Genomic DNA, 8744 nt, shown 5'->3' with positions numbered 1-8744 from the left:
CCGTACAGGAGCTTAAAGGGGCTGTACCTTGTAGCATTCCTAGGACAGGCCTGAATTCTGAGAAGGGAAAGTGGTAAAAGTATTGTCCAGTCCTTTTTAAGTTGGTGGCTGAGCTTGGTGAGGTGTGATTTTAAAAGACCATTAGTCTGTTTTACTTTTTCTGAAGACTGAGGACTGTAAGGGATATAAAGGTTTCACTGAATACCAAGAGCCTGAAAAATTGCTTGGATGATTTGACTAATAAAGGCCAGTCTGCTATCGGACTGTATAGAGGTGGGAAGGCTAAACCGAGGAACTATGTCTGAGTGGAATAGCAGATGGAACACTGAAAAGTTATTTCCTTGAGGATAGATTTCTACGATGGAAAGGAAATGAGAGGTTCTAAAAGGCGGGCTAGTGGCTTGTACTATAGTATAGCCTGCCTTTGCTGGTGTGTGGCAATTAGGCCTGGTGGAACTGCCATCAATAAACCAAGTGTGATCAGGGTGAGGAACAGGAAAGAAGGAAATATGGAGAAATGGGGTGAATGTCAGGTGGATCAGAGAGATACAGTCATGAGGGTGAGGTGTGGTATCCAGAATAATGTGGGGGGCCAGACTGAAGTCCATGCCAGGAACAATGGTAATTGTGGGAGACTCAACAAAGAGTGAGTATAGGCTTATTGGACTGACCCTGACACTCCGACCTAAAGCTCGGCATCTGTGATAGTCTACGGGACTTCTGAGGTGATCGGGCACATCAGTCTTCAGCCACTAAGCCGAGAAGATCTGGGAAGGAGTCAGAGAGCCTTGGGCTGGAGTTCCAGGGGCTGTGGGAGTGGCTGCCAAGTGAGTTGAACAGTCCGATTTTCAGTGGGGTCCCGCACAGATGGGACGTGGCTTAGGAGGAATCCCGGGCTGCGGGCATTCCTTGGCCTGGTGGCCAGATTTCTGGCACTTGTAGCAGTGCCAGGTGGGGGGATACAAGAGGAGGATGCAAAGAAGGAGCCAGGGAGCAGAAAGTATATGCGTCAGGTGTGAGGGAGAAAATAGATTTTGGAAATTATGAGAGCTGTAGAGAGTGAGTTGAGCATAGTTTGTGATTTTGAGGGCCTCTAAAAGTATTAGGGTGGCAGCAGCCGCTGCATGGAGACATGATGGCCAGACTAAAACAGTAAGGTCAAGTTGTTTGGACAAAAAGGCTACAGGACATGATCCCAGTCCTTGTGTAAGAATTCCGACTGCACAGCCCTGCACTTTGGCTCTGTGTAATGAAAAGGGTTGGGATGAGTCAGGGAGAGCTAGGTTGGGGGCAGTCTCTAAAGCTGTCTTCAAGGAATGGAAAGAGGAGTGGGGAAAGGATTTAGGACCTATGGGGTCAGCTAGGTTTCCTTTTGTGAGTTTATATAATGGTTTTGTTAGGATGGCAAAACCAGGTATCCAAAGGTGAAAGTATCCAACCGGCCGGGCACGGTGGCTCACGCTTGTAATCCCAGCACTTTGGGAGGCCGAGGCGGGCGGATCACGAGGTCAGGAGATCGAGACCACGGTGAAACCCTGTCTCTACTAAAAATATAAAAAAATCAGCCGGGCGTGGTGGCGGGCGCCTGTAGTCCCAGCTACTCGGAGAGGCTGAGGCAGGAGAATGGCGTGAACCGGGAGGTGGAGCTTGCAGTGAGCCGAGATTGCACCACTGCACTCCAGCCTGGGCGGCAGAGCGAGACTCAGCCTCAAAAAAAAAAAAAAAAAAAAGAAAGTATCCAACCATGCCCAGGAAGGAAAGGAGTTGTTTTGTAGAAGGGGTTGGGGTTTGAGAGATTAGTCGGACATGATCGGCAGGGAGAGCATGTGTGTTTTTATGAGAATTATGCTGAGATAGGTAACAGATAAGGAAGAAATTTGGGCTTCACTGAAGTAATGGGGGCTGTCTGTGAAGCTTTGCGGCAGTACAGCCCAGGTAATTTGCTAAGCCTAATGAGTGTCAGGGTCAGTCCAATAAGCGAAGAGAGGCTGGGATGAAGGGTGCAAACGAATAATAAAGAAAGCATGTTTGAGATCCAGAACAGAATAATGGGTTGTAGAGGGTAGTATTAAGGATAGGAGAGTATATGGGTTTGGCACCACGGGGTGTATAGGCAAAACAATTTGGTTGATAAGGCATAGGTCCTGAACTAACTTGTAAGGCTTGTCTGGTTTTAGGACAGGTAAAATGGGGGAATTGTAAGGAGAGTTTATAGGCTTTAAAAGGCCATGCTGTAACAGGCGAGTGATAACAGGCTTTAATCTTTTTAAAGCTTGCTGCGGGATGGGATATTGGTGTTGAGCAGGGTAAGGGTGATTAGGTTTTAATGGGATGGTAAGGGGTGCATGATCGGTCACCAAGGAGGGAGTAGAGGTATCCTATATTTGTGGGTTAAGGTGGGGGGATACAAGAGGAGGATGCAAAGAAGGTTTTCAATTGGGAAGAAGGGCAGTATTGAGATGTGGCTATAGTCCAGGAACAGTCAGGGAAGCAGATAATTTAGTTAAAGTGTCTTGGCCTAATAAGGGAACTGGGCAGATGGGGATAACTAAAAAGGAGTGCTTAAAAGAGTATTGTCTAAGTTGGCACCAGAGTTGGGGAGTTTTAAGAGGTTTAGAAGCCTGGCCGTCAATACCCCAACAGTTATGGAGGCAAGGGAAACAGGCCCTTGAAAAGAAGGTAATGTGGAGTGGGTAGCCTCCGCATTGATTAAGAATAGGATGGACTTACCTTCCACTGTGAGAGTTACCTAAAGCTCGGCATCTGTGATAGTCTATGGGGCTTCTGAGGTGATCGGGCGCATCAGTCTTCAGCCACTAAGCCGAGAAGATCTGGGAAGGAGTCAGAGAGCCTTGGGCCAGAGTTCCAGGGGCTGTGGGAGTGGCTGCCAAGTGAGTTGAACAGTCCGATTTTCAGTGGGGTCCCGCACAGATGGGACGTGGCTTAGGAGGAATCCCGGGCTGCGGGCATTCCTTGGCCTGGTGGCCAGATTTCTGGCACTTGTAGCAAGCTCCTGGGGGAGGCAGGCCTGGAGGAATGCCTGGCCACTGTGGTTTAGGCGTTTGGAAGTTCTTGTGTGCTGGAGATGTGGCTGTGGTTTGTCTCACAGTGGAGGCAAGGAATTGCAACTCAGAAATACATTGCTACTTGGCTGCCTCTACTCTATTATTGTACACCTTGAAGGTGAGTTTAATTAAGTCCTGTTGTGGGGTTTGAGGGCTGGAATTTAATTTTTGGAGTTTTATTTAATGTCGGGAGCAGATTGGGTAATAAATTGTATATTGAGAATAAGACAGCCTTTTGACCTTTTAGGGTCTAGGGCTGTAAAGCATCTCAGGGTTGCTGCCAAACGAGCCATGAACCGGGCTGGATTTTTATATTTGATGAAAAACAGCCTAAACGCTATCTGATTTGGGATAAAGAAAAAGGAGCATTAACCTTAACTGTGCCGTTAGCTCCAGCCACCTTTTTAAGAGGAAATTGCTGGGCAGGTGGGGGAGGGCTAGTCATGGAACAGAACTGTAAGCTGGACCAGGTGTGAGGAGGGGAGGTGATAAAAGGATTATAGGGTGGAGGAGCAGAGGCTGAGGAAGAATTGGGACCTAGCTCAGCCTGGTGAGAAGGGGAGAGGTCAGATGGGTCTGTAGAAAAGAAAGATTAGAAAGACTCAGCGACGCTTGGGGTTGGGACTGAGGGGACAGGTGGGAGGGAAAGAAGGAAGATTTAGGATGAGTTGCATTGGGAACAGAGACTAGGAAGGGACCGATGTGTAAAAGAATGCCTGGACATCAGGCATCTCAGACCGTTTGCCCATTTTATGACAAGAATTATTTAGATCTTGTAGGATGGAAAAATTGAAAGTTTTCTGGCTATTTGGAACTACTGTCGAGTTTGTATTGGGGTCAAGCAGCATCGCAGAAGAAAATAAGGCATTTAGGTTTTAGGTCAGGTGTGAGTTGAAGAAGTTTTAGGTTTTTAAGAACACAGGCTAAGGGAGAAGAAGGGGGAATGGAGGGCGGAAGCTTGCCCATAGTGAAGGAAGCAAGCCCAGAGAAAAGAGAGAGTAGAGACATGGAGGGAAAGGGTTCGGGGGTTCTTACCCTCCAGAAAAGCAGGAAAGGGGTAGGGGCACAGAAATAAGGGATTGGGGTGCAGAGATAAGAGGTCGGGATGTGGAAATAAAGGATCGGGGCACAGAGATAAGAGGTCGGGGCATGGAAATAAGGGATCAGGGTGCAGAGATAAGAGGTTGGGGCGTGGAAATAAGGGATCAGGGTGCAGAGACAAGAGGTTGGGGTTCTTGCCCCTCCCCCAGAAAAGCGGGACTTGCCGCTAAGGGTGAAGGAGAAGGGGTTGAGGGGTTCTTGCCCCTCCCCCAGAAAAGCGGGACTTGCTGCTAAGGGGGAAGGACCAAGGCAGGCAACCCTGTGTGGTCTGACACCTCTGAAACGTGGGTGAGTAATCAGAGAGGCATCCCTGCAATGATTAAACACCAAGGGAAGGCTGCCTTCCCTAGTCCATGACCGGCGTCGGAGTTTTGGGTCCACGGATAAAACGTGTCTCCTTTGTCTCTACCAGAAAATGAAAGGAATTGAAACTAAGAGAAGGGAGAGATTAAAATGTGGCGCCAAGATTGAAAGGAGAAAAATGTTGAGGGATAGTGAGGGAGGTTGGAGAAGAGAGTAAAAAGAGGCTGCTTACTGGACTTGAAATTGGTGAGATGTTTCTTGGGCTGGTCAGTCTGAGGGCCTGGGGTTGTAGGTGGATCTTTCTCACAGAGTAAAGAGCAGGAAGACAGGGGATTGATCTCCCAAGGGAGGTCCCCCATCCGAGTCACAGCACCAAATTTCATGCGCATCCATGTGAAGAGGCCACCAAACAGGCTTTGTGTGAGCAACAAGGCTGTTTATTTCACCTGGGTGCAGGCGGGCTGAGTCCGAAAAGAGAGTCAGCGAAGGGAGATAGGGGTGGGGCCATTTTATAGGATTTGGGTAGGTAAAGGAAAAAGGGGGGTTGTTCTCTGGTAGGCAGGAGTGGGGTCACAAGGTGCTCAGTAGGGGAGCTTTTGAGCCAGGATGAGCCAGAAGAAGGAATTTCACAAGATAATGTCATCAGTTAAGGCAGGAACAGGCTATTTTCACTTCTTTTGTGGTAGAATGTCATCAGTTAAGGCAGGACCCGGCCATCTGGATGTGTACGTGCAGGTCACAGGGCATATGATGGCTTAGCTTGGGCTCAGAGGCCTGACAGAAAGAGTTCTTCATGAAAAATAATTGATAGGCTCTCTGATATGAACTACCAATTAAGAGGACTAGTTGAGGACTAGTTGAACTAGTGATAAGTACAGCCAGAACTAAGGCAGCAAGCAATGGATAATTATTAACTCCATTATTATTCAAGAAAGTAAAGTAATCTCGGGTGATTACACAACTCAGCTGTAAACAGTGTTTGCATAATATCTGATCTGAGACCAAACCATTTTTTGTGATGCAATTCGCAGTCTCTAGGAAGAAATCTCTGGCATCCTGATAGAAAAATCTTGTACTTAAAAACAAACAAATAACAACTTTAAGTGATTAAGACTCACACTGAGACACCAGTCCCCTACACATCCAGCTGACTGTCAGCCCAGAGTTTAGTGATCTTTAACTAAATATCTTTCCTTTTTGTATTGTTGGGAAATTTTAAATCTCTACAAAACATCAAAAAGAAAGAAACTAGAGTACCATGGACAAAGGCTGATCATCTGCAAAGATATTTTATATGCAGAGAGAAATTCCACCCTACTTAGGCAGCCAAGAAATTACAATCCTTTTTTCTTTCTTTCTTTTCATTCTCAAAGGAGGTGAGAAGTTACAATCCTTTTCTACTGCCCTGTTTTTAGCCATTACATACATATGTTCCCTATTAACAGTAACCTGTCCTCCTATGAGAAGAATTAACAGAGCCATCTGCTGTACATTCTTTCACAGTTTAGCCTAAATTCACCTTTATCAAAAAGAATAATAATGGCATGGGCAACATGGTGAGACCTCATATCTAAAAAAAATTTAAAAGTTAGCAGGGTGTGGTGGCACATACTTGTGGTCCCAGCTACTCAGGAGACTGAGGTGGAAGGATCACTTGAGCCCAGGAGGTGGAGGCTGCAGTGAGCTGTGATTGTGCCACTGCACTCCAGCCTGGGTGACAGAGCAAGACCCTGTCTCAAAAAAAAAAAAAAAAAAAAAAGAAGGAATAATAAAATTTTCTTATCTTTGTGACAAACAGATGAAGATAGAGACAGAAAGGTGCTCAGAGGTTAAACTTCCACAGTGAATGGAACATAGAGACATTATTTTCCTAGGCGTTTACATTTCAAAAAGATGACTCTCAGATTTCTGAAAAGAACAATCTGGGTTGTAAAGCTGAAAAAAGGATAACTCAGGAGGATGTAAAAATAAAATTTTATATACTTTTCACTGGGTAGGACCATCCCACCCAGTGCAAACTGCAAAATATTTAGCAGTCTTTGCCCAGCCCCTTCCCAAAATACCAGTAATGTCTAACCCCAACCCCCTACCCCGGGCATTATAGCAGTAACAAAAGAAAGAATGAGGAGAAGAGAGGGAGGGAAGAAAACTGCCCTCACATATTTCCAAATACCTCCTGGAAAAGGAAGGCCAAGCTAGAATGACCAACTCATCCCAATTTGCCTGGGACTTTTCAAGTTTAATTTTACCAGTTTTAGCACTAAAGGCCTCATGTCCCAGAAAATCCACTAGTTCCAGGCAAACCAGGACAGTTGGTCAACTGAACACCCCATGACATATGCACACATGCGCATGTGTGTGCCAACCATCTAATTATGTATGTGTGCCACTTAGGAAAAAATTAAAACTTAAAATAAAAAGGCTTTAACATTGAAGACATCTGGGTTTATTATGGTCCTGTCCCTTACCAGTTTTGTGACCTAGGGCAAGTTTCTGTTGATGAATTACAATCATCCCTCGGTATCCTGAAGGACTGGGTCCAGGAGCCACCCCCCATACCCAAATCCACGGATGCTCAAGTCCCTGCTACAAGATAATGTAGGGTTTGCCTATAACCTATGCACAACTTCATGTATACTTTAAATCATCGCTGGATGACTTATAATACCTAATACAATGTAAATGATATGTTAATAGTTGTACTATTTAGAGAATAATGACAAGAAAAAAAAGTCTGTACTTTTTCAGTGCACATAAATTTTTTTTTCTTTTTAAGACAAGGTTTCACTGTTGTTGCCTAGGCTAGAGTGCTGTGGTGCATAGCTCACTGCGGCTTCAAACTCCTGGGCTCTAGCTATCTTCGTGCCTCAGCCTCCCAAGATGCAATTTTTTTGCCGAATATTTTCCATTCACATTGAATCCACAGATGCAGAAACCATGGCTATGGAGGGCCGACTATGCTATCAACAACTCTGGTTGCCACTTCTCTTGTCTGTTCTAGGGAATAAAAATGATGCAACCTGTCAGGGCTGGTGTGAGAGCAACACCTAATAAATGGCCTTTCCTCTTTCTTGCATGAATTTGGGCCTCAGTTCTCCAAAATTCACCTATTGACACACCTTCGATATTTTTTATTTCTTTTTTCTGAGACAGAGTCTCACTCTGTCACCCAGGCTGGAGTGCAGTGGTGCAATCTCGGCTCACTGCAAGCTCCGCCTCCTGGGTTCACGTCATTCTCCTGCCTCAGCCTCCCGAGTAGCTGGGACTACAGGCACCTGCCACCATGCCCGGCTAATTTTTTGTATTTTTAGTAGAGACGGGGTTTCACCGTGTTAGCCAGGATGGTCTCGATCTCCTGACCTCCTGACCACCCGCCTCGGCCTCCCAAAGTGCTGGGATTACAGGCGTGAGCCACCGCGCCTGGCCGATATTTTTTATTTCTTCTTTAGTGAAATTAGCTTATTGTGTTCTTAACTAATTGTCTGTATCTGAATTAGAAAAGGAGCTGATATGGTTTGGCTGTGTCCCTGCCCAGGTCTCATCTTGAATTGTAGTTGCCATAATCCCCACATTCCCATTACCTCCATGCTGCTGTTCTCATGATAGTGAGTGAGTTCTCACAAGATCTGATGGTTTCATAAGGGGCTTTTCCCTCTTTGCTTGGCTCTTCTCTTTCCTGCCATCATATGAAGAGGATGTGTTTGCTTCCCCTTCTGCCATGATTGTAAGTTTCCTGAGGCCTCGCCAGCCATGCAGAACAGTGGGTCAATTAAACCTCCTCCTTTACAAATTACCAAGTCTCAGGCAGTTCTTTATAGCAGTGTGATGATGGACTAATACAGGAGACTTTGTGAACAAGGACAATGTCTTTGCATCCTAGTTTTATAGTTTTTAACGCAGTGGCTGCAGATAGGGGATTCAGTAGGATTTGTTAGTTGCTATATCATCTTTATCAATCAGTAAAGTGCTGATATTGTACAGATGATAGAATGGGACACGAATAACTTTTATAGAATATAAATCTTCAAATTCAGTAGTTTACTAGTACAGTGCACAGCCAATGTGCTTGGGGGCAGCTCTGGTTGATGAATTACCTCCTATGGCCTGGCTTTCTTGGTGACTTAAGTGCCCCCAAACTAGGGAATAGTTTAGCTGAGTTAGAGATAATTTGGGCAGGAGAATTAGGGAGTTTGGGTGTAGGAGAAGGTTCAGTTGTCCAGGAAAGGAAAGGCGACAATAACTTTCATGACAGAGAGACAATTCTAGGGTTAAGAT

Source organism: Symphalangus syndactylus, chromosome 14 (assembly GCF_028878055.3).
Source record: "Symphalangus syndactylus isolate Jambi chromosome 14, NHGRI_mSymSyn1-v2.1_pri, whole genome shotgun sequence".
In the NCBI taxonomy this organism is placed as follows: domain Eukaryota; kingdom Metazoa; phylum Chordata; class Mammalia; order Primates; family Hylobatidae; genus Symphalangus; species Symphalangus syndactylus.
This window is presented reverse-complemented; position numbering follows the sequence as displayed.